This window comes from Oryzias latipes, chromosome 10, assembly GCF_002234675.1.
Source record: "Oryzias latipes chromosome 10, ASM223467v1".
In the NCBI taxonomy this organism is placed as follows: Eukaryota; Metazoa; Chordata; class Actinopteri; order Beloniformes; family Adrianichthyidae; genus Oryzias; species Oryzias latipes.
In genome coordinates this window covers 27899114-27926908 of record NC_019868.2, presented here as the reverse complement: position 1 = coordinate 27926908, position 27795 = coordinate 27899114, and the positions used below count along the sequence as shown (strand labels likewise).

General features: G+C 42.4%; 1 long non-coding RNA gene across 2 annotated transcripts in view; it reads right to left on the bottom strand.

The window, feature by feature from the left end:
- The window catches only part of LOC110015789, a 154217-nt gene that overhangs the window by 102150 nt on the left and 24272 nt on the right, over nucleotides 1–27795 (bottom strand). For both annotated transcript variants that reach the window (XR_002291056.2, XR_002291055.2), the window contains exon 3: nucleotides 5833–5989. This is a non-coding gene — a long non-coding RNA (uncharacterized LOC110015789). The remainder of the gene's footprint in view (nucleotides 1–5832; nucleotides 5990–27795) is intronic.

The following is a 27795-nucleotide window of genomic DNA, read 5'->3' as shown; positions in this document are numbered from 1 at the left end:
TGAAAAGAAGGAGGGAGAGTGCCCAGCCATCCCCACCCCAAGACCCCCACCGCACCAGCAGCGGCAGCCGGATTCCCCCCAACACCACACGGGAACCGGCAGGGAACAACCGCCGCCCGGGCGACCAAGCCCGCCACCCAGGCCAGGGCCAGCAGGGCCGCCGCAAGGCCCCCAGAGCCAGAGAGCAGGGAGGCACGGAGGGAAAGAGGGCGCCGCCCCAGCCCAACCAGGAGAGCAGCCCCCCCGCCGCGCCGGGAGAACCCAACGCAGGGCCCCACCGGAGAAGGACGCCCACAGCCCCAGACGAGCACCCCACCACCACCCAGGAGTTCCGGGCATCCCCCCGCCCCAACCCCAGGTACGGGCCAGGACCCCCCAAGGGAGACCCACTCCGCACTCCAGGCAGCCATCCGCCCGGCCAACGGTTGGTCCAGGGAGGAGCGAGGCAGGGGCCCGCCGCCCCCGCCCAGGAGGGGGGAACCCCGGGGAAAAAAGAGGGCCCACAAGGGGTGTTGTAAATATGGCCCGACCAGGCTCGGCCACAGTTGGAAATTTGGCGGGGCCCAGCACTCAGGAGCAAGGACCAGAACCCACCCCCCAGGGACACGAACACCCCCGGCTCAGATGTAATGTGAACCCCCCCACCGCGCGGAGAGAGCACCGCCGGGCCCAGGAAGCCAGCACCCCGGGGACACAGCCGCCGTTGCAAAGGGGCCCGTACCCCCCACCAGGGAAGAGGCAGGGGACAGATGGTCCTAGGTCCCACCTTCCTTGCAAAATGTGTGTGCGTGTATGTGTGTTTGAGAGAGTGTGTGTGTGCATGTGTGTGTGTGTTTATGTTGGGATGTATATATTGAGGGGGGAGGGGTGTGTGTACTAAGGGGGGTGCGGTTAAAATTGGCGGGTAGGGCACTAAGGGGACGTCTCCTGATTACTCACAGTGACGTCCCCTCACCCTCCCCACCAAGGGGCCCTAAATGTCTAAGGTGCGGTTAAAATTGGCGGGTAGGGTGCTAGGAGGACATCCGCTGCTTGCTGGCAGTGATGTCCAAGCACCCCCCCTACCAAGGGCCCTACATGTCTAAGGTGCAAATAAAACCGAAAGAGGGGGGGCCCACTCCATACGGCAACCACAGGAGGGGGGTCACTGCCTAGTAAACCCCCCCCCCAAGGCTCATCGCAGGCTAAGCCCCCCACCCCCTCACCCTATTATGAGGTTATATGAGGAAGGGGGTAAGTTGGGGACATATGATAGACTGTCCCCCGGTGGTCAAACAGCCGTCCCCCGCCCCCCCCCCCCCCCCCAGCAAGGGGGCCAGGCCCACCCAGCCCCGGGGCCCCACCCCCGGAGGCGCAGACACCCCAGGCCCAGCACCACCACCCCCACACAGAGAGAGGGGAGCCAGAAAGCGCCGGCCCCCCCCGGAGCAAGCCCAGGCCCCCACCCCCAAACGCCGGCCCTAGAAGAGCTCTGGTCAGGCCTCGACGGGACCGAGGCAGCCAACCGGCCGGGGAAACCGCCGATGGCCTCAGCGGAGACCCCGACCCGTCAACCCCCCCTGCCCCGTACCAATAGTGCCCCCCCCCCCTCCCCCAGAATGCCCCCCCACAGGACAGGGCCGACAAGACCCCCACCCCACCCCACCCCCAGACCCCGCAGCCGAAGCGGATGACACCCAGAGCGACCGGGGGCCCCAAGAGGGTTATCCCGTCCCGCCCCAGAGCCAGGGAAGGGCCGATCCCAGCCCCAGGTGTAGACGGGAAGCCCATCCAGCGCCGCTGGGCCCCCCCCCCCGAGCAGCGCCCCCCGCCAACCCCCCCCAGCACAGGCAAAGGGACCACCCCCCCAAGCCAAGCCAGACCACCACCCCACCCCCCCACCACGCACCCCCACACCCAAGCCCAGAGGACCACGCAGCGCCCCAGGCCGCCCCACCCAGGCGCCGGACCCGACCCCCCGACCAACGGAGCCCCCACCACCCCCGGCCAGGCACCGGAGGCCCCGACCCCCACCCCGGCCCACGGCAGAAGGGCAAGGAGCAGCGACGACCATGCCCCCCCACCCCCTAAGTCACGGAGTTAGCTATGGGAGACCAGAGAGACCGAATTCTTTCAAAGTTACTTGAACTTTGGGCTGACATTTTTTCCAAGCTGATATGATCAAGCAGCAGATTTCTGTGTTGACTTATATTTATATTTTTTTTGCTTTTCCAATTTATTAAAATAGTTTTTTTAGCAATGCAAAGAGTTATGAAAATGATAGAGCCTAATCCTCCTTCTACATCGATGGCACTCATGTCACCAAGCACACAAAGTGACGGTGAAGCTGTGATTGAAACCTTAAGCCAGACTGATAGATCGGCACATACCTGCTGACAGAGAGCCTGGACAGGCGTGCAGAACCATAGTGCATGCATGTAATTGTCGGGTAGATTACTGTCACAGTGCTGACAAATGTCTGAGTTACTGAGACCCATCTTGAACATCCTCTGTCTAGTGTAGTAAATTCTGTGAAGAGTTTTGAAATGGATTAGCTGCAGATTTGGATTTTTTGTCATTTTAAAGGTGTTTAGACAAAGTTCTGACCAAAAACTTTCATCTGTGCTGATGCTCAAATCCGCATCCCATTTTGTTGTCGGAAGTGAAATATTGTTATCTAAATTACATAAAAGTTTGTATATTTTGGAGAGAGTTTTATTCATTGAGAAATTGATCAGAGTGGTAACTACATCTGGTAGCTTTAAATCGTTGTCTCTGTATTTAAACTTTTTAGTAATAATTGATTTAAGTTGCTGATATTCCAAGAAGTTATATATTCCATGTTTGTCTTGAAGTTCCTGGGGAGTTATGAATCTTCTATCAATAATTATGTGCTCTAGTGGTTTTATGCCCCCTGCTTGCCAAGCTGGGAAGTGGATAATTTTTTTGTTTATGAGGATGTCTGGGTTGTTCCAGATGGGTGTCATTTTGCACGGTTGAATTGATGATTTTGATATTTTGAGAAATTCCCACCAGGCTGTTAAAGTGGCATTTATATTAATACTTTTGAAACAATCCTGTTTTTTAACTATTTGACTAATAAATGGAAGATCTGACAGGTTGATCTTTCCACATAACGCCTGTTCCAAGTCTAACCATGAGTTGGTTTCTGGATTATTTTTTAACCATTTTAAGATGTATTGTAATCTATTTGCAAGAAAGTAATTGTGAAAGTTAGGTAATTCTAATCCTCCACAGCTTTTTGCAGATTTTAAAGTTTTTAGACTAATTCTTGCAGGTTTATTGTTCCATAGAAAGCTTGATATGGATGAGTCTAATGTTTTGAACCATTTTAATGGCGGTTGTGTGGGAATCATTGAGAAGAGATAATTAACTTTGGGTAAGATTTTCATTTTAACCGTGGCTACCTTGCCCATAAGGGACAAAGGCAGGTTGGTCCAGCGTGTTAGGTCGTCCTGTATGTTTTTCAGTAATGGGGTGTAGTTTAGCAGCACCAGTTCTGATATTTTGGGGGAAAAATAAATACCTAGATATTTTATATTGCCTGATTTAACTGGTATTGTGAGTCCTTGCTCCGCATTACTGTTCAGTGGTAATAAAACAGATTTATTCCAATTAATGGAATAGTCTGATATAGAAGAGAATTCATTAATGATTGTTGCCGTTTCATTTACAGAATGTATATTACTTAAAAACAGTAATATGTCATCTGCATAGAGACTAATTTTATGATGGCTGTGTTTGGTTTTAATTCCTTTAATACTCTCATTCTGTCTTATTGCTGCAGCTAGAGGCTCGATAAATATTGCAAAAAGCGAGGGGGAGAGTGGGCAACCCTGTCTAGTTCCTCTTCCAAGAAAAAACCTGTTGGAAGTCTGTTTATTAGTTCTAACTGATGCATTGGGGTTGTGATATAATATTTTGATCCAATTGATGAATGATTCTCCAAACCCAAACTTATGGAGGGCAGCAATGAGGAACACTGTCAATTTGAACAAATGTAAAGATACTGTAAAACAAAATTTCACAGATATTTTATTTTGATAAAATATTGACTGCGTTTGTGGGTATTTTTTGTTTACTTTGTTTAAAAAAAAATAGAAAAAAAATATGTATATACTGTATTTTCAATTATTTTAGCATTAAACCCTCAAGCATAAATATTCACGTAGTAAAAGTGAATTTTTGGCTTTCTTAAAAAGATAACTACATTTACTCCATTATTAGGCAACTCATAATGTCCGGAATTATTATGCAAATCAATGAAAAACAAAGATTTTCCCATCTCACTTGCTTATTTTCACCTGTTAAAATAAGAAAAACAAACAAACTTAAAAATTTACAAATGAAATGTAAAACGAAAAAACCTCAGTGATTAAAACAGCAGTGATGGGATTTATGGCTCTTTTTAGGGAGCCGAATCTTCTGGATCAGTTCATTTCCAAAGACTCATTTGGCTCTTTTTATATTTATCTGTTTTTAAGAAGCCAGCTTGGAGTTTATTCATTTAATCCTGGAAATAATCACAAGGAGGATTGACGGGCTGAGATCGGGATGTGGATGAATGCATCCAATACGCATTCAAGTTTACATGACTTGATTTTGTGCATAGGATTATTATATGGTCAAAATATTACTCTGCCTAATACTTATTCACACGGTGTATTAAACCAAAACAAAACCGCGACCCAGATATTGAGGTTTAAACCGAAACAAGGAGAAAGTATAATCAAAACAAAGGTAGAAGAATAAGACTGGAGTGGTGCCTTTTTTAAATCCTAACCATCATTTCACCAACACAACATTTGATGTTTCAGATTCATATCTGGAAGCTGTCAAGAACCACTACTAATGGAAATCTGAGCACTGAGTAACCTCACGGAAGCAAATGGTGGGAAATGCCTTGCTCCACAGAGGGGCAAACACAGCGGACCATCTGTCTGAGAACTTATCAAACCCATGTCTCAAACCACCAGACCCCCAGTGCCCCCAATATTTCTAGTCTAGGGCAAATAAAGAATTGCATTCAAATGGAGAACGCTTCTCTCAGTCCTAAAGGTCAACTGCTTATCAAACTTATCAAACCACAACTGAATGATTTCTAACAGGAGAATCACATGTTTAGGTTCCCCCAACAGCTGCTTTGCTGTGTGCAGCGATCCGTTTCCACAGATGATCAACAGCTCTGTACCTAAAACAAAAAACTATGACCTCCAACTTTCCCCCAAAGAGAATGAGACAGACATATTTTTTTGCCAAACATCAACACTGCGATCCAGATTTCAGCTGGGCGTCGTGTGACGCTCAGGCCGCCCAGCCCATCTTTTACTGCAAATTTTGAACAGATGTGTTGGGGTTTGATCTTACAGGACAAAGGCAAGCACATTTGCATAAGCATTGGAGTGATGAATTTTTCTGTACATTTGACCACCCCCCTCCCAGCTGCATGTGGTTTTTGTGTCTTCATGGTCATTTGCTGCTTCTGCTGATGTGAACAACATGAGTTTGTGGGAATTCTCTGATGACGACACAGACCTTTAGAGTCTAATAACGGTTTGATGTTTCACAGATCAAACCTGTGCCAGCTCTGTCAGATACACAGCAGTGCATCCCCTCTTATCTTTCTAAAAAAAAACTGACTACAACAGAGCAGTAATTGAGGCAAAAATAGGTTTTTCTCAATGTGCTTCACTCGTCCCTTCTTCATTTTCACCAGCGATAAAAAGAAAAAGAAAACATAACTGCAGAGGCGGTCGGAATAATCCAATCAGCTTGTTTCTACGGTTTTCATTTGCTCTTAATTGCCTCGCCACCCCTTTAGAGGTCACTCACCACATTGCAGATTACGGTAGGCCAGTGGCACTGCTTTCTCCATAATGGGCCCAATTCTCTGCAGGATTACCGGCAGCCGCGCCTCCACGTTCTGTGTGCTGCTGAAGCCATTACCCTGCATGCACCAGCCGAGCCCTGCAGCATGTTGATGATGCTCCTGTGAAGAACCACAGCAGACTTATGCTTGTTGTCTACTGTTTAAGCATGGATCTATGTTTGTTAGGTCTGTTTTTTTTGGTTTTCTTGGGCCCCTCGCCTCTGAACTTTACGAAACCTGCACTTTTATTTGATTCTAATTGAGGATGTTGAGGTTCCTTGGCAAACTGCTTTGCCTTTTCTTTATTTTCTGACAGAACAACAGAGCCCTCTTTCCATCCTAGACATGTATGCAGTGTTGAACACTTCAGCTGCTTTTATAAAAGACGTGACTGAAAGCTGTAGTGTTGTGAGGTCTGCTGCCTGCTCTGAATGTAGATGAAAGAGATTCTTTTGTTTTTTTTTCTTATTTTGGAATGCATTCATGTGCAAACAATGAATGAAAAGCTATCTAAACAAAGAGGAGCTGCCGCATGCATCTACACACAGAAACAACATTTACTGCAGGACTCCTAGATGAATGCACATCAAACCATTTCTGTTTGTTGTAACTAAATGTGATGTAAGCTTCAGTTTGTGGAAGAAAAACCACACACACCTTAAAATCTGGTGTCATAAATGTTTAACTGTCACAGCACATGGGATTCAATTTAATTTAATTGTATTTATATAACCCAATATTTACAACAATAGCGATCGCAATGGGCTTCATACCGGTAGCTGTGTAATAAACAGGACACAGATCACAAAATTATCAATGTCTCATTCAGGATCAATTTTAAATTGGTTGGCACTTCCGTGTTTTGAAAAGGACCCCATCCACACGCCCATAGCAAAGCTGAGATCGGTCTCACGCCACGCATTTTGTACGTAGAGCCCGCAAAAGGACCGAACATGAGGATCTTGAACACAAAAGCCTGAAACTCGTGTATGTGCGTGTTTACAAAGACTTTTCATTGCTCAAACACGCTTTTTCCAGCTCGATATGAATGAAGCCTTTAAGACATGGAGTCCACATGTGTTGACATCGCATTTTGAGTTTTACTACTAAGGTAATGCATTCGGCTTGATATTAGTATTAGGGGTGTTTGTCAGGTTATAGTCATTGTCAGGTAAAGAACATCCGATGACATCCAGTTGACATGTTCGCTGGAGACATCTAACTAAAGAAACCTAACAACCATCAGATATTTGACAGACTTTATAAAAGCAGTCTAATCTGCCATCTTTTATCAGAAAATGACATAATCCAAATGTGACAAATCTTTTAAACAGAAATAAATTTCTTCCAAAAGGTTTCTTCCTGTTAGAATTTGATAAAATCAGAACATTTCTTATTATCCTGCTGTGAATGGGGATTATTTGAAATCAAGACTTCAGACAGCTCAAATACTGCTGTTGCATTTATTTCAATAATCAGGAGTCAATAGGCTCCACTCAGTGCTTTTGTTTTTTATGCAAGTGGCTCCAGATGCATTATGAAAGCTACAAGCCTGATAGATGATTGATTATAAATACATAAAGAACAAAACGGCTCATCATCCTCATCATCACAGACAAAAGACCAAAGACAGTGAGTTTACACCGGCAAACACAAACGCAGAGTTAATTATTATATTTCCTCAGAACTGGAACACAGTCTCCAGCACATGTTGCTGCGTTTTTTGCCAAAGCAATATCACACATTCGGAGGATAAGTCTGCATAAAGATGAGGAATCAACTGCAAAGCTTCAGATTTCTCTGGAGACTTCAGCAGAGAGCTGATGGATTGCTTGTTGGGATGTTGTTGAGAACCGTCGCTGATGATGGATTGGACGGGTCCAAATGCACATGTTTATTTACGTGTGCGGTTTATTTATCACATTGGATGGATAATAGTTTCCAGTGTTGTGCTACCAGTATCTGGATCCTTAGGAAACTGAATGAAGGAAAACTGAGACCACTGATGACCCAATATTGATGACGGTATTATTGTAATGTGTGATTTATTGTTTTTTATTGCAATTAGTCCAGTTAAAATAATTATTTAATGGACTTATGCATGGTAGTTATCATGCATTATTCACCTCGGAGGACCAGACCCCAATTCTTACTTTAGAAGTGCATGGCTAATACTTGTGACAGCAGACTTTTACCTTCACCCAACCTGTGGCCATAAACCACTAGAAACGCCTCTCCGATGTTTACTACAAAATTCTGAGCAGCATAAATGATCCCTCAGGGCTCCAGACTAACATTTTTCACTAGGAGCACAGTGGCCCCTAACTGAAAATTTTAGGGGCGCAACCAGAAAATTTAGGGGCGCATACCGTAAATCAACATGCTAACCAAATCTACTAATTTCCACTGTATTACTAATAAATACTTTAATAATAGATGCAGAAATTACAATATGCTGTTTCAAATTCAGTGTCACATTTTAATCTGCACTTTTGAAGATGCAACAAGAAGGTAAACTGACAGCACCATCGCTGTCATGACGGTACAAATAAGTAAAGAAAACGGACGGAAATTTATCTTTGTGACACCAAATAGGTGCAGCCAAGATGCACAATAAGCGTGTTTGAGATCACCCAGGTGAACTCAACGCTGCGCAGATCACCTGGTGTATGACATATATTTTTGTTTTTGCTCCAACATCAACTGTCAATCATCACAAAAATATCGCGAGAAAGGGGTGGGAGCAAGGGGCAAACCTACCCGGACACAGCTGGAAACTGAACTGACTGAAAGCTGCCCTACAGACTACAAAACAATGCATTATGGGACATGTGTCCTGATGGTTTTGGTAGTGGAGTGATTAATTAAAATAATTTAAAATACCAATTCATTAAAAAAGGTTACATACATCACAAAACATTAAAATAATCATAAAATATATAATAACACAGATCACACTAAGGGGGAGAAGAATATTAAAACTAAATTGAATGTTAAGGACTCCAATTTCCTGTTCTCCTTCAGTCTTGCTGCAGATTCGCTTTCATCTCACAGATGAAAGCGTGTCAGTATGTCCTGGGTCGGACATACTGACAGGAGTTTGTTCCATCCAAGTCGACAACATGCAGAAAATGGGGGCTTAGGCAGGACAAACTAAAGTTAGAATGGGAAACTTTTCCTTTTTAAAACCAGCCACCAGTTAAGGAACTGCAACGCCTGATATTTCCAGGTTCACTTTAAATTCAGGTATGTGATGTAAAACATGCCAGTCAAGTTTCTGAGCCAAGCCAAAAAGAAAAAGAATAAATATTGACAATGCCTTATATCATTTTCGGCTTTACGAAGTGCTTGTTGAATGACCATTCATGCACATTCTTTTATCTCCAGGTGTTAAATTTATCTAAACAAAAACTCTGGAGAAGAAGGAAAGAGAAAAAAAAAAATCACAAAATCATTCCTCCAAGTTATGGTGCATTAAACCAAGATCAACCTAAACCTCTTGTCGGTCTTGAACAGACTTAAGCAGGAAACACCCGTCCCCATGACAACAAAAAGAACGATAACCTAGACTTTCCTCCCAATAGAACAATGGAAAAAGAAGTGCCAGGAAGAGTTAACCCAGGTTACTGCCATGTTAAAGAAAAAACGACCAATATATTTGCTTATTGGATCAGGAAAAATGTTGCTTTTTAATATTTCTAGCTTTTCTATCGATAACGACTGGTGCTGGGGGTTTTTTAATGGACCCTTATCAAAGACGTTAAAGGCATTAAAGAGTTTGTTCAGTTCAGTTCTTCATCCAGATCAGTATAAGGACAGTAATGATTAGACAGGTTAATGAACAAACCAGCAGTAGTGTAAGCCTGTAAACCTGAGTCAGATCCTGAAGACAGCTGGGACTCATAAATAAATATCTTTTTGCAGCCATTCTTCATGCCTGCTTTATCCCAGGAGAGTTGATGTGTCGTCTGTTAACGGGACCATGGATCTGTCTCCACAAGGTTCCTATTTCATGTTCAGAGTCCAGTCGAATCCATCAGACTGGACTCCTGACAGCTTAGACAAACAGTGAAGTTTTCAGCACCCCTCCCCAACCACCACAACCACACACACAATCATTTTTTTCTGCGGTTGACGGGGTGACACAAAGAACGTAAATAACCCAACACAAGTCTGGCTTCCTTTTGGGAATTCTCAGAGCCTCGCAGTCTTCCCTATAAGGATGATGCATGTTGATGGAGATGAGGGACCTCTGATGGGGGCGGGGGGGGGGGGGGGGTATGTGTTACTCTTCAGCCTTTGAAACAAAGGCTGAGTAGGAAAAAACAGGTGCACCAACATTTATGCCACATATGTTCAGGTGAAACTATCCAAGAACATCTGAATGGTTGTAAAGTTTATGTCAGGCACTAAAACAAACGTCTTCAGTGGATCATAGAGATTTACCACAAACTGTTGCTCTGCCTGAACATTTTTATGATTTTTACATAAAAAAAACATGTTTATAAAGACTTTCCAGAGACCCTTAAAGAAAACAAAACATTTAGAATGAATGTACAAGTATGAAGAGCAAGTCTGTCTTTTTCTCAGATAAACTGGATGTCAGAAGTCAGAGCTCTGTGTCCCCCTCTGGTCATCAGTGGGAACCATCTCCAATGAACTTCATCTCCCAGCAACCCCACCGCACAGTTTCTTGATGCCACACACTAGGGTTGTGCCGATGGACGATATCATCGTCCATCGTGATGGGTGACTGACATCCCGATGGAGAGACCACCATCGTGATGCCACGCCCCCGCCACGTTGCGCGTCGACACCATAAGCCGCGGTTACATGTACAAAATATCCTGATGGGATCAATGGTCGGATTAGAATCCAACCGTGTACATGGGCCCAGAAAAATGTTTTCAGAATATAAAAACGTTCACTAAGGTCACAATTTCGGTCGGAATAAATCATTCGCACACGCGCAGTTTGAAAACCGGAAGAGGATACAACTTCCGCCGAGCGGCTTTTTTTCCAAACTTTATTGAAGGTAACAATTCAATACAAAACGATAACAGCGCCGAGCGGCTATATGCATTGACATGTCAGCTCGGTAAAATCCGAGACGATCTTCTAAACGTGCTTTTAATAATGTTACGGTTATTATGAAACACCTGTTCGCTCATCATTTGAATTTTAATCCGTGTGGTCAGTGCTTTTTCTGAACGTAGCCAGGATTAGCAGTATGCTAACACGGGCTAACAACATTAGCTTTGGGTGGCGCTGCATGCTGTGAATAACATCAGCCTTTATTTAGTCGGGACACGACTGGAAACACAAATCCGCGTGATTGATTGAATGTTTTCTAAGGACTGAGCGACATTTCTGCTTTGAAGCTCAAACCGCTGTGTGTGCTGACGATCCGAACTGTGCTCAGACACACGTTTAGACCCGGTTCTGAATTTGATAGCTCGTACCCCTAGAGCTGCGGGACGGATCGCAGTCTTAAATCTCCCACACATACCGCTCATGTACCCCCCCCCCCCTTCCCATCAAACATAAAGCTGTAAATCCGCCCTCCGCCGGTCCACTTCGCTAGTTAAGTGCGGGAGCGGACCACTTCTTTTCTATTTTGCTTGTTACTTTTTCTGTAAAAGTCACTTCCCTCAGTTTATACTGGATCATCGCGGATTAACCATTAGTTGGGAAATAAAAGGAAAAAAGCAAAATAACGAATAGCAGTTATATAAGAACGAAAAATGTAAAAATACCCCCCCCCCGACGATGTCATCGTCCATCCCGGTGGTTGACAGCAAACATCGTCAACGGCCAAATTAGGGGACATCGCCCAACCCTACCACACACTTGACTATCAATTGCAATCCCTCACAGTATACTTAAGCACTGTACTGAGCCTTACTCAGTGCATTACTGAGCGTTATATCCAGACCTGGGGCCTCATTTATAAAACTTTGCGTAGGATTTGCGTCAGAAGTGGCGTACGGATGAAACATAGGATGTGCGTACGCACAGAAATATTCGGAGTTATAAAACCGTGCGCACGCACATCCTACGCATCTTTCTCTTAATAAATCACAACCAATTCTAAATGCTGCGCAGCTTTTGCGGCCTCGTGACACGCCTATAGTTGCCCATAAATAGTCCGTGAAACGCCCACAAATGAATATTCATTGATTGCGAAACCATGCCAAACACGGAGAGAAAATCAAAAAAACGTAACTTCACTCAATGTGAAGTAGAAGTTATCGTTGGCGAGGTGGAAAAGAGGAGAATAATGTTGTTTGGAGGGCACAGTGTGGCCTTACTATTGCCAAAAAGGCACGTGAGTGGCAGACGGCGGCAGACGACGAAAATGCTGTAGCCTCACAACCTCGGACCGTGGCCGAAATAAAAAAGAAAAGGTCGGACATCAAAGTCAAGGCAAAAAAACGTCTAGCGCTGACCCCCCCCACCCCCCCACCCCCCCACCTCCACACACACACACACACACACACCCGTGTCTGCCACGGGTGTGGGGGGGTGGGGGGGGACACCGGAGCTGACCCCTCCTGATGAGAGACTGGCGGCAATAATTGGGGAATCCCTTTTAAGTGGAGTGGTGACTGAGGCGCAGGGGGACACCGACGCGCCAGATGCACCGGCTGACACACCCCCAAAAGCCAGCAGAGGAAGTCGGATCGGCTCATAACCCACTCGTCCTCGTTTGCCAACAAGTCTTCTTGCTGTCTAAAGATGCGTTCACTCCGAATTCTTCCATTTGCCACATCTTCTAAGAGCGCAAGATCAGCCATTGTGCGTCATTACGCATTGTGATGGGGCATTTTATTTCCCTCCATTTAATTACATCTGACAAGCTGCAGATGTCGGTAATAATCGACGTGGAAATGGGAAATTGATCAGCAAATGTAATTTCTTGTTGCTTTCTGAATGGTCGAGACATACGCCATACATTGTTTCATCAAAAATAAAACAAACTAAAGACATATGCATGAATACCATAATTCTGTAGCTTATGAAGAAATGTTTTACTCTGAAAACAACTTTCCCTAGTGGACAATTAATGCATCTCTCTCTATCTATCCATCTGTCTGTCTGATTGCACCTATATCTGCTCCGCCAGACGGACACACGGGAATGTCAGTTTTGTACATTATCTCGTTCTGTTAAATATATTATTTATGAGGATGAATTGCACAACATGCCAATATTGCAGAACATATTTCACTTTTCTTTTTGCAAATATGTGTTCATTTGAATTTCTGTTGTAATTTTCGTTTGATTTTTTTTTGTTTGTTTCACTGCTGATCGATCCAACGGGTGTTCGTGTAGCTGTTAATTGTAAGACTTGCGTTGTGAAGTCTTCATGTTATTTCTGAGAGGCAGTATTGTCATTTTCACTTTCACGTGTTTCTTCCATCTGCCGACGGCGTCGCCGTTTCTCATTTCACCCGTTTTTGTGCGTACGCTTGGGTCAGAGCTTGCGTGAAGGACCGCACATTTTCCCGTCAAGTTTGCTTTTTATAAATCTCAACTATTGCGTAGAGAGTGGCGTACGCCTTCTTTTGTGCGTACGCAACGTTTATAAATGAGGCCCCTGATCTCCTGATCTCCTGACACTGTTTTGTAACTGACTCTGTTTGCCTGCCGGCAAGAGATGAGGGTCTGCCCAGACCCTCAACTGGATCCTAACTACCCCTGTCTCTTCTCTGATGCTCTCATGCTCGTTATTGACCCCTGTCTGCCTGACCCTGATTTAGCTTTGTGGACTTTCAGCTGTGCTAATAAAACCTGCTGCATTTGGATCCAGCCGTCTGCCTGTTCTGACACATTGAGCTCTGCTGTGACACTGGACCTGTTGGGATTTGAAAAAAAAGTTTTCAAACCTGTGAAAAAACAGCCGAAAAAAAGAGCTATTAATTAACTGACAAGTGAACATTTTGAAGGCAAAAATTATTTAAACAGACAAATTGAACTTATTTTCCTTTCAAAGAAAGAAGTGTAGTAATTGAGAAAAAACAGATTTGTAATTTGGGAAATGAAGTTAAACAGTAAAATTAAATAAACTTGAAGTTGTAAAAATTAAGAATCAAACTCATATTACAGATAATTATTTTCTTTTCAAATAAAGCTTGTCTTGTAAAAAAAATTGTTATACTAATATATGAAGGATGTGGTTAAAAGTTTTAAAACTAAAACTGACTTAATTTGAAAAGGTAAAATCAGCACGTCACATGACGCGGTGATGAAACACCTTTTTTCTTGGACATAATCAACTTCAATCCTTTAGGTTTTTTTGTTTTTTGTTCTTATGATGTGCTCCCTTCACCAACCTCTCACCCTAACAGAGCCACAAAGCAGCTGTTTTCCTCTCACACGTGTGCTCTTCACCGCCTAACACTCCAAGCTGCCAAGTCTTTGTCATCATGTTTATGTGAATAGCACCTTTAGTTAAGCTGCAGGACATGAGACGGCCAGCGCAAACACAAAAGCCTGACATTTCTGCCTCGCCAATGACATTTGCAGAGGAGCAGCTGAGGCTGGGAGGGCCGTCAGCGTTCCAGAAAACAGCTTCTGCTTTAACCGTCTTCATTTCCTCTGTCGCTCTGCCGACACCTTCTCTAACGAACATCTCCGGGATGGAGAGGCGATGTCTAAGGAGGGCGACGCTGCAGCTCACAGCACGATGAAGACATAAATGCACCAGTTTCTGAGTCACTCAGACAAAGCTCCATCTTGGAGGGGAAAAGCTTTTTCACTGTTACTTCACCGTAGATGAAAGTGAACAACTATTTTTAGTAAACTAAAGTTGAACATTTGATCAAACTCGGTCTTTTGCATGTCAACTAACACTGTGTTAAAGTACAGTGCTAGACTTCCAAATCCAACAGGAGCTCAAATCAGCCAGAATTCTGTCAGTGCACCTAGAATAACCTCTTCTTATGAAATTACAGGTTGTTAAAAGTTTTCAGTGAAGGACTGAATATTGATTGTTCTTCACAAACTTTTACAACCAAATATAACTTATGAGTCTGTGACGGAGCGGCTCCGTCTCTCGGGCTGAGCGAACACCGTGAGCACACATACACACACACACACCCACACATGTTGGTGCGCGCGTCCACGTCACAATCAAACATTTCGCTGTGAAACCATAGTTTCTTACAATTCACCTTTCATTTTTACAGTTTAGACCTCGGGTGCACACTTGGTCATCAGTAGTTTTAAGCATACACATACATAGAAACGCTTACTCACGGCAGCAGCTCAGCAGCAGCGGCGTCTTAGCCACGCCCCCTTCGTTGACAGCCAAACCGAGGGATTTGTTTTTTTTGTTTATATATTGTTGTAAATCTTAGGAAACAGCTGTTCCTAATTTATCTTGTTTTTGTTTCTCGTTTTTTCTTTGTATAATTTAAGTTGAATTATTTGTGGCTGAAGTTAATGTGATGGACATTATTTAATTATTGAAGGAAATATGAAATGTTTTGAGAATAACTTTCTTTACAATTTTCTAAGTAAAAGGCCTAATTATGTGGGAGTGGCAAGAGGTACATAAGAAGGCGCCTCACTCTCACAATGGCAGAGGAAGCCTCACTCTCATCATTGTAGAGGGACTGAGAGGTTGAGAGAGAAATGGGCAAAAGGAGTGCCATTGAAATTCACAATTGAAGGTGATATGATCTGAAGTCAGATGAATTTATGTTGTTTTACTTTCATCCCTGCTTTATTTTTTGTGTGTCTCCCAAGGACTCTATTAAAAAGGGTAAAAACCCTATGAAATCTCTCCTGGCTTGCCTACCAGTTTTTGTTTTTGCATTTTTTCTGAATTTCTTGAGAGAACCCCGCGACAGAGTCACTCTGGATTAAGGTGTGACTTGTCTATTTCTGGAACAGACTGAGGACATAAAGACAAGTGAGAGTAAGGATAAACTCTGTGGAAATGTCTCTGTACATTATAAAAATCCATTCATCTTCTTCTGTTTTGTTCCTTTCTGGGTCATGGGGCTGCTGGAGCCTATCCCATGCGTGGGTGAAGGCAGGGGGCACCCTACAGGGCCACAATCACACACCCATACACACTCACATTCACACCTAGGGACAATTTAGAGGAACCAATGAACCCATAAAGCATGTTTTTGGACGGTGGGAGGAAGTCCCCGTAGAAAGGTCAGGTCAGGGGCCTTCTTGCTGTGAGGTAAGAGCGCCAACCACTGCGCCACCTTGCAGCTCCCGTCTAGATTTTAAAATGAAATGTTGCAATTAAAAAATAAATTTAAAGCATATTTGGAAGCAAAAGTGTATGGAGTTAATTCAGTCTCAATAATCAGAAATGCACACAACCGGTTTTACAAATGCACACGCTCCGATTCACAAATGTCATTTTATGCAAACGTGAAAAATAAATTCGGAAATACACACCCTGTGTTTCACAAACACACAGATTGTGTTTCACAAATGCACACTAAATGTTTTACAAATGCACAATAAGTGTTTCTCACAAATGTGCACACTGTGTTTCACAAAAAACATTTTAGAAATTCACAATAAATGTATCAGAAATACACAGTAGGTGCTTCACAAACATGATTTTTAGGTACACATGTGATGTGAACTCACAGATCATTCGAACTGCAGAATGTGCATTCAAAATCCCGTTCTCGTTTGTGAATCTCCCCGTGTGTGTGAGAGATTTTTCTACGGTGAATATTGAGACTCATCTGACGGAGCGGGTCGACTAATCTCACCATTGGCTAGTGAATCTGTCAATCAAACTCATCGGGAAAGCAGGCGGGTTCGCTTTTAGCCAATCGTATGGCCCCTTACACTTTCTCTACGCTTTCTGCAGGTGGCAAAAGCCCCGCCCATATTTGATTCTGTACCAGTCGGTCGTTAGCGTGTTAGCCTTAGCATGGCTTGTCGGTTTATTGCCTTCGGTTGTCAAAAATTACTGGCTTGTGCAACTTTTCAGTGGACCTGGAAGCAAGGCAACAGTGGTTGAATGCAGTTGACATTGAATCCATCGAACTCTGTACTGGTCATGAGATTTAAAATGAATGTTTCACTCGGGATTGTTTGTACGTTATTCTCTTAGCTTTCATGCTAGCGTCATTTCAACACTCAGACACGGTTTTGATCATATGAAGGTGGAGGAGAAAAATCTTCAACTTCCACAGAAGGTTTTGTGGAGAAACTGGCATCACTTTGCTCCGTACCACGCAGTGGGACTACATTACCTCAAGTTCATCTCACTGTCAATCACAGATACCCAATACACATCCCCTGCTCAGCCCGAAGTCACTTTGCTTGACCTTAATTTTATTTTTTTAATAACTCAAATGTCATTGATTTTATATTGTAACCATATACATATACACCTCTTGGCCAGGTCACCCTTGCAAAAGAGATCCTCATCTCTCTGGGTTTTATAACTGGTTAAATACTACACAACAAAAGATGGTCATAGAACAACAAAGTGCAAACATTCACCCTTTATTGCAGAGTAAAATTCAGTGAAAACATGGACAGATTAAAACATCAAAATTTAAGCAAATGTGGGATCTCTACTGATTTGAATTTTATTTAAACTGGAACAAATTTTCATAACATCCTTACATACAATGAAGTCCCTTGAACAATACAGCAGTATTGATTTGAACTTTGTCTTACTCCCCTCAGTCTCTCTTCTTCTGTATGTAATTATGTCGCCTAAATTAAGTTCTAAACACACTGGACAGTAAAGATATAGGTCAACTCCCAAACGGTCTGAATTCCACAATGGATTGATGTCGTCTTGCAGTTCCAACATTTGTGGACCCAAAAGGGGACTGTCCCATACCAGGACATTGATCCCAGGATGAGGTTCAGCCATGGATCCACTCTCCTCCCATTCACTCTGGAACCAGCATACCCTGACAAAAAAAAAGATACTGTTTATGAACAGCACTGTTTTTTTGTGTTTTAGATTATGTAGGAACAGAGACCCACTAATAAAGAATTATATTGTTGCTGGCAGGCAGACCTCATATCTCCATAACTGTTTATAATTTTCAAATAAGTGAACCTTAACAAAGTAGTGACATTAGTACATCTGATGGCTCATAAGGCCATGCATTGTGATGCATTTTGAACTTGCAGATGTGCTATTCTTCCTACAAACAAACAATTTAGGGAAATTGTTTGCACCACACAACAATAATCCTTTTCATTCATTTTCGATGAAAATTCACTGTAGTCATTATGATTTCATGATACTCTTCTTGATACTTTCCACTTTAGTCAAACTGCACACAAATCAGTTGTCCAGTACAGTGAGATTAAATAAAGCATTTACCCGGGGATCAGAAACAGGGTTTTGGGTCAAGCCCAACTGCCACAGCTGATTTGGTGTCATGCTTTGCTCCGTCCTGATTGGATGGCTGTCCCACGCGTCACTAAAGACATCCAAACTGGCCTGAATGCGTGGTAGGAAAATGTAATGGCAGCAGAATACGTGATGTGACTGATATTGAGCAAGTCTTGGTCCTCAGGAGAGTGCAGGATGTTGTAATATAAACCAGTAACACTCACGAAGACATCACACCAGAGGAGCTCAATCCTGTATTTGGAAAAAAGCAAAAAGAAATATTATATTGTCAGATTTATTTTTAATACATCATTCACTTTTATGTATCAGGGCTCCAGACTAACCTTTTTCACTAGGAGCACAGTGGCCCCTAACTGAAAATTTTAGGGGCACAACCAGAAAATTTAGGGGCGCATACCGTAAATCAACATTCTAACCAAATCTACTAATTTCCACTGTATTACAAATAAATACTTTAATAATAGATGCAGAAATTACAATGTGCTGTTTCTAATTCAGTGTCACATTTTATTCTGCACTTTTGAAGATGCAACATGAAGGTAAACTGACAGCACCATCGCTGTCACGACAGTACAACTAAGTAAAAATAGTAAAAAAAATACCATACATTTAGAATTAAAAAAAGTTTTTAGTAACAAGTGATTACCGTAGTAACCTTTCGTAATTTCACAGTTTCAAACAATACTTAAATGTATGTAAATATTAGAGGATGGAAATTCATGTTGGTGACACCAAATAGGTTCAGCCAAGATGCACAATAAGCGTGTTTGAGATCACCCAGATGGACGCAACACTGCACAGATCACCTGGTGTGTGACGTATATTTTTGTTTTTGCTCCAACATCACCTGTCAATCAAAACAAAAATATCACGAGAAAGGGGTGAGAGCAAGACACCAATCAGAGCGAACGCAGCTGGAAATTTAGTATTGAACTGACTAAAAGCTGCCCCAAAGACTAAAAAACAATGCATTATGGGACATGCGTCCTGATGGGTTTTTTGTAGTTCACTGATCAATTAAAATAATTTAAAATACCAACTGATTAAAAAAAGGCTACATCCATTACAAAACATTAAAATAATTATAAAACATGTAATATCACAGCTCATACTTAGGGGGAGAGGCATATTAAAACGAAATTGAATGTTAAGGACAACTCCTAATTCCTGGTCTCTTTCAGTCTCGCTGCAGCTTCGATTTCATGCAAGTTTGAGACCCCTGCTGTACACTCTGTCACTGGTACACTAGCTGCAGGTCGGAAGAACGAATCAATAGTTCGCTTGCTCATAGCTCAGACGCACATATCAGGTTGTGATGATATTTGTCTCCGTTTCCTTCCCACGGATGTTTACGCGCGCTCGATTATCTCTAGGCCCCGCCCCTCCACATATTTTAGCCACTTGCAGTGACTTTCCCTATTCTTCTCACGCGCATTGGCCGCCTCAGGCATCACTCAATGAAACGCGAGTGTGCGCTCGCGTGTGCTCCAGTCTCATGAGTATTCGCGCGAGTGTGTGTGTCTGCCTGCGTGCGTGCGTGTGCGCTCGCGTCTCATTGATGATTTCATCTCTCATTTCATCGATCATTGACGTGCTCCTTTCATGTTTAATGTATAAAAAATACGGAGGGTGGAAGAGGCAAATTTACTGGTCGCACATGTGCGACTGGGTGTAAAATTCAGTCGCACACTCTCAAATTTTGGTCGCAAAATGCGACCAAATGGACGCAGTCTGGAGCCCTGTGTATATATTAAAGCTTCTAAAACTAGGTTCAACTCACCGTTGATTGTGTGTACACTTTTCCCACAATGAAGCCGTTTGTGTCAGTTGTACGTACTGTGAGCATTAACTCGGCTATGCCCACATTTTCTCCTCCGTGATCTCCTCTCACCCTGACAATAACATGAAAATCATGTCTCAAACACATAATTACAAATGCATCGCCAATACGGTACACATCAGTTTAAAATGTAATGTTCTTATGTATGATGCCAATAAGTAGAATTTCTAGGTTAAAAAAATTGCAGGAGTGGGTTACATGTATCACTGGGGGAAAAAAATGAGGTGAGAGAGACTGTTAAGGGGGGGTAAAATGTTATTCATGAGGGGAAAGTTTTAGAGTTGCCTTTGTTTATGGAGAGGAGTCTAAAAAAAGTAATTTTATTTTTGTACAAATAACCAAGTACTTATACTGCCTGATATGTGAATAAAAGATTTCTTTATGAATGACATGAATACCTCAGAGGAAAGCCATAAACGTTCACAGCGTCACTGAAGAAGGCCAAGTGTGTGTCTGCTATCTTCTCAGGTACAAGATCTATGGAATACAAGTACAAATACTTTCAACTGACAGATGTTTACGGCGGCAAAAATGCTAAATTCCCAATTGACAGGTAAAACAGTAATACAATAGGATGATAAAATATGAAATAGAATAGAATAGAAGGGTATTTAATAATCCCTGAGGAAATTTTTTTTAAATGGCCATCTTAAAAAAACACATAAGTGTTTGTGTTTTTACATGCATTACAAATAGAAATATCACAAAATAAAAAGATTGATAAAAAAAGGTAAATAATTGGAAAATCAGTGGATTGATGTCAGGGTTTTGACTTTTTCCTTAATAAAGAGAAGAAACACACAGGAGATGAGAACTTTTTGCTAGACTTCTGCAGAAGGAGAATCAGTCTGTGACAGCGCGAACTGTCGCAGAGGAGTTCTGCCATCCTGGTGCATGAAGCCTTCTTTTATTGAAAACTGAAGGTTGCAGACATGAATGTGGGTCATTTAATCAGAAACAACAAGAACATCATATTCTACTATAATCAGAGCTATTCAAGTCATTGTTTTCTTACTGAAAGATAGAAATGGGACAAACATTTTATGGAGATTATAGTGTGCACGCAAATGATAATTATTTAACTCTAACATCCCTCCCTTTTTATCATTTCAAACACAGTGGATTCATGTATGTTATATTTAAAAAATGCCGTTTTCATGAATGTCATATGAATTAACTTTGTTGCACAGTCCACCCCGTCTTAAAGTCTGGGTTGTGAAAATGCTGTGTCTAACTTTAACCCGGATCGCGTTTACATAAGGCAGCACACGGAACAACTAGCTAGTTAGCATAGCATAGCATCAGTGTTTAAACAAATCGCCGTCTCCAAATCAATACTTTTTATTAAACTTTCTTTGCTGCTGTAAATCCGGCATGTTTTCCCCTTAGTTCCTTATGAATCATGTCAAGAACCTACAGATCATTGGCTATAGACGCTAGCTTGAACCGACACCGGCTTGAACTTCACTCACACTCACAGGCAGCCACAACTTGCACAGGCTAAGCAAAACAAAGCTAAGCTTAGCTAATTTGCGGTGGGGGTACTCTGCAAACGACTCGGCTGCAGTGTTCATAAAGCATTCACACATGTCACTTGGCAAAGGAGAACGCTTCAACTTAGTATTCAATAACATTACAGGAAGTACAACGAGGGAATGATCAAATAAATGCATTACTTACGGGCTGAGACTGATCCCGTTCAGAAGACCTCTCCGCCATGTTTGCCGCCCGCGTCCTTTCAACTGCTGTGCTGAACAGCTCCCTCCCTCGTCACTTTGAAAGTGAGGAGTGTAAGGGGCCATTCGATTGGTTAAAAGCGAACCCGCCTGCTTTGCCGATGAGTTTGATTGACAGATTCACTAGCCAATGGTGACATTAGTCGACCCGCTCCGTCAGATGAGTCTCAATATTCACCGTAGAAAAATCTCTCACACACACGGGGAGATTCACAAACGAGAACGGGATTTTGAATGCACATTCTGCAGTTCGAATGATCTGTGAGTTCACATCACATGTGTACCTAAAAATCATGTTTGTGAAGCACTTACTGTGTATTTCTGATACATTTATTGTGAATTTCTAAAATGTTTTTGTGAAACACAGTGTGCACATTTGTGAGAAACACTTATTGTGCATTTGTAAAACATTTAGTGTGCATGTGTGAAACACAATCTGTGTGTTTGTGAAACACAGGGTGTGTATTTCCGAATTTATTTTTCACGTTTGCATAAAATGACATTTGTGAATCGGAGCGTGTGCATTTGTAAAACCGGTTGTGTGCATTTCTGATTATTGAGACTGAATTAACTCCATAAAAGTGGTGTTAAATTATCGCTTTAATTGAGATTCATAAATTACGTACAAGTTAGTGTGTTTTTTTTATTTTAAAATCACGTCAATCTCATTTTTTATTTATAACAATTGTCATGTTTTCAAATATAAAAGGCGAAGGTCCAACTGTTCACTTGAAAGAAAGCTCTATTTCATGCAATGGGAACATTTTCAAAACAAGCTCTGAACTTTTGTTTGAAGTTGTTAAAACACTCCTGAACAGTTTTACCATTAGTAGAGCTGGAATGAATGCACAATCCAATTAGCATCAGTGTGTGGGTTTCATGCCAGGAGCCCAGATGTTTTTTTTTGTCTAAATAAAGAAACCTGCAAATGAGCTCACGCAGAGAAGTGAGGAGGAGTCTCCTCGGTGTTTTACATCACAATCACCAGAGCTGAAGAGATCTGAGAGCAGTGTGGTGCTGCAAGGCTCAGTCTGTGTGAAAACACCTATCACATTCAAACTTCAACTTTTCCCGTCCACAAAACCTCCTTCACCACATCATTCGAGAAATTAAAAGCTTTGCCAAGACTTACAGGCAGAAATCCAATAGTTACTCCTAAAAAGAAGAGTTTTCTTTGTAATCTATTAAATATAATCACATGTAATGGTGGAAAAAGTTAAGATGGCTATTTTTTGTTGCTTTATTTTCCCTCAATGCTACGTTCCAAGCAGGGATGAGCTGTGTCGCTTGCTGAGATGAGTCCATGCTTTTCATTGCACATTCATTGTAGTGAGGGTTAAGTGTCTGGTGTAGTAACACTACAGTTATGAATAGATTTGCATTTCAAAGCTACATAAATGTAACAGTCAGCTTTATGTACCACCACCCACCTCTGCTCAACTCCAACAGCTAAAAGTAAGACAATGCTAAAACTGACAGGTCAATCAAACCCTACTCGCTGTTCAGGCAGGCTGTGACGCAGAGGTACAGCGGTCAACCTTTAATTGGAAGGTTGGATTCCCACCTTGCCCTCCCATGTGTTGAAGTATCCTTGGGGAAGACACTGAACCCCACATTGCTCCTGGTGATCCGACTATAGCCTTATAGTCATATGCTCCAGTATAGATGCTGTGGTTTTCTAGGTTGTCCGGGTCGGCGGAGGACCTTAAGGAGAGAGCGAGTGCGCCTTGAAGTTTCCTTGAGGCTTGTGCAGCTACCTCAAGGGACGTCATGAGAAAAAGGACAATGGTAATCATGCAAACTTGTGACGTACAGGTGACGGTGTCGTACGGTGCCCTTACACCAGCCTCTACTCGTTAGTAAGGTGTGAGTACTGGATCCTAACTGACCGAGCGCCAATCCATGATACAACACGTCTGCGTCTCACCCACTTCACCCTTACTTACTGTTCAGTAATAGTTCACTATGACCTTTCGTCCGCAGCATGCCAGTAGGAAAATGTGCATGAACATTTTCCCTCTACAGGCTAACCAAGCAGTCTACGACTTTGATATTTCTTGCGGCCACACCCACATGACCCGTACAGGTTTGACCATTTTTTCCCCACAGACAGCCCGTAACCACCCCGTAAGGACAGTTGGGACTAATGCTCATCTCCTGTATGGCAGCTCTGTATGGCTTTAAAGGGAGGTCGAAAAGCGCTTTATAAGTATACAACATTTACACATAAGGTGCATTAGTACATTTCTGTCCTTGAATGTCTTGAACAAAATTTGAACATTTTCTAAAAGTTCTGCTGCTTTTGAGAGCTTAGCCTTGAAAACTTTGCTGTCTGTTTTTTTGTTTTAATTCTATGAGATTGTCATATTAAAAGATAAAGCCTTAAGTCAATTTCTCCTCATATCACCAGCTGCTGTGACTTTCTGTGAATGTGCAGCAAAGCACTAAGAAAACAAGCCAAAGAGTGGCCCCACATCCATCATGTGCTCCCAACTCTGATGTAAACTAATGACGTTGGTTTCTTAATCATAATGAAACTGGCTTGAATTCACAAGTTTCCTGACACTGCGATGGATCATGCTTTGGGAGCTTAGTTCCACTTGACAGGTTCATTCTCTTCCATTTACTCTTCTCAACCAGGATAATGTTCTTGAGCAGAACAATCTCCTGAAGTGTTCTCCTCCTCAGAGTGCTGCCTTTCATCTAAACCAGGGGTCGGGAACCTATGGCTCGCGAGCCATATATGGCTCTTTTGATGGTCACATGTGGCTCGCAGACAAATCCTTAATTATACTTATTTTTTTTCATTAGACCAGTCCTTCTCGGGCGCGATGCGATGCCAGAGGCGCGCAGTAGTAGCGGTGCTTGGAGAAAAAACTATCAGTTTACTGTTATCTATTATTTCACAGAGTTTGTACCAGCCGGAAACCTTTGAATTGCCTCCCTGAGGAAGAGCGCGCAGTTTTGGGGACGGGATGTGTGAGGAAGAAAGCAGAGGGGGTGGGGGTGGGGGGTGGGGACCGGCAGCAGGTGAATCGCGCAGAGATGGTAAAAACGTAAACCTGCTGCCCGTCACTCCTGCAGCGTGGGTGTGTGTGTTTGGTTCCATGTCTGTCTCACATCTAAAGAACATTCAGACCTACGATCACGTTTAAAGTCTCAACGCCTGCATGAAGCAGAAACTCACCACGGATCAACCAGACTAGACCATCAGCAAAACCACCACGAGAAATACTCATCATTTATTAGCAACAGTATAACAATGTTATTAAAAAGAGTCCACAGACTTATTGGACTTTAAAAATGTTGAAATTACATCAAATGCACACATTCACTTGTATATTTAGTTTTAAACATATTGTCGCGGACTGAGTTTAACTTGGCTGTTGGGCCGCGTTAAAAGTTCTGGAGTTCATGGAACGCATCGTTCAAGCAGAGATCTGATTGGCCCTCAGTTCTGTCGCTCAGCCTGTTGTTAGGGAGTTTGGACCAATGGGGTTCAGCCATGGGCCGAATAAGGAAATGGGAGGGCTGGAGCAGGACGGGGGAATATAAAGTTGGGAGAAGCGCTCTCGTCTCGGCGGGAGAGATTCAGGAGTTGCTGAATTGATTGTACGGCGTTTGTTGCGGTCTACAGTAACCAGAATAAAGAACCTTAAAAGAGGTTAAGTCTCCGTGCCTTAGTGTGGGAAAGGGACACTACATTATTGTATGGCTCTTTCGAAATTACATTTAAAAATATGTGGCGTTTATGGCTCTCCTGGCCAAAAAGGTTCCCGACCCCTGATCTAAACATACGACCACCAGCTCTTCTTTAAACTCTAAAATTCATTCCCATTAGTTTATTTGCAGATTTTCACACTTTTGATTAAATGTTCATCAATAAAAGCTTCAAAAGATCCAGAAGGCTTTGATTCGGAGTCCAAAGGTTGAGTTCATTTTAAATCAGGTAAAGACTCAGAGTTCTTGAGCTGCCTCCTTTCACCTAAAACTGAGAACATCCCGTCTCATATGATCACAGACTGATTTGGGAATTTTAATTTTTTAGATTTCCCAAAGCTTCTCTGAAAAATGTCCGGCTGATCCAAAACGCTGCTGCCGGAATTCTGATTGGAACGAGATGAACACACATTTCTATCCTTTCAGCTTCTCTTCATATCCTGCTTGTTAAAGCAAGAATGGAATTTTTAAATCTTATTCTTGCCTGATAAATCCCCAGAATACTCTCTTCCATATCTGTTTTTTTGCAGCTTCAGGATTATCGTGCTTCAGTTGTCGAGGTGGACTTGTTTTATTCATTTAACCACATTCAAGTAGAAGCCTCGTTTAAATGAGTGGCTTTGCCAGCTCTCTGACACTCGACTGGGAGACCTCAGCCCTGCCTTTAGCTGCTACAGAGCCTCCGCCTGATGTTGGTGGATGTTGAACTTAAGCACCTTTCCTCCGTCTCTAAGTAAACATGTGATTGCTGTGGGTCACTAACCTGTTTCAGTTTCTGCTTTGTGTTCTGGTGTGTTTATGTCTTTTTTCTGTTTTCCCCTGACAGTATAGGCAGAGAAATCCATACAGAGTCTGTTTCTGCAAGAGCTTTTAAGTACAATTTGAGTAGTTTCTATTTCTGTCTTTATGTCTGTGCTGCACCTGAAGACCTTGTTTTTTAATCTGTTGCAACATAAAAATGTGCATTAAATCATATCTAACTTACACATTACAGTCACTCAGAAAATGCAACATGTTTCCTCATAAACAAGTACAGATGTTTATCATTCAAGACTAATTTTAAAAATGCCTCAGAAATAAAATAAATCCTGCATGTTTTTATCCTTTAAAGGTGAATTATGTATGGTGTGTTCCAAACTCCTACTGGGACATCATTAAGTAAGGGTTAATGGCCGACAAAGTGTGCATTATCAGAAAGTAACGCTCGCCGTGAGGACGGTTCAGGCATCCGCGAAGAGCGCTAATTTCTGATAAGGCTCACTTTGAAGACCATTAACCCGCTTATACCATGGTCATTTACAAAAGAAATAAATATTCAACCAGTTTTTAGTACTTTATTATGTGAAAAACTTTTTTTTCCACACAGTTACTTATTTTTTAAGCATGCGTTATCACTTTTTAAATCGACACCCAGCAGCCAATCAGAATCGAGCATTTACCCGGACCATGGTATAAGCAATAATAACAGTAACTGCGAAAACGGAGGGGGCCACAGTGAATGTGACCTTCAGAGGTTTGATTTTTTTTTTTTAATAATGATGGTAACAGGCCTACATGAAGACAAAAACTAAAACTAAAAAGTTGAGGTTTACATTTTTAAAGGTAAACATGTGACAAACCAGTTACACAGCTTAATGGGGTAGGGGTGGGTGGGGGGCTTCTGATTGCCTTCATTATTTGCTCTCAAATCCAAAAAATCAACCAGCATGAGGGAAACTTTACCCACTAGGTTCTCACATAATTGGAGCATCATTTCCTTGTTATTTGCATGACTGAAGTTGTTTCAAAGCACAAAACATTTTTTCTTACTCTGTTTTTTTTAAATTCATCATTCTAGCAAAAGGCAGGAGCTGTAATGAGACAAACTGTTGAATATTGTGGGGGTTTGTTGGCCGTTCTTTACGGTTTTTGTGAGGAAGTCTTGTGGATCCAACAATGTGGGCAAAGCTGGGATATTTTCCAACTGAGCCTCATTTTTAGATCCACACAGAAAGTTTTAAACTCAAAGTTTGAGCCTCTTTTTTTGTAGGATTTCAAAGTTTGTTAGATGTTTGTGCACAATCCTGTTTGTAAAGTGACATTTAGTAAACATGGAATTCATGAATTTGGAAAAGGTCTTTGTTATTATCCATTAAAAGTGGTTATAAAATGCCTCCTACCCATTAATTTTTATTATTCAGAAATCTGTCAGGCAGCATAGCAAAAAAGATTTTGATCACAGAGATAAGAGATTAAGACAAACTTCTTTCACCTAATGTCT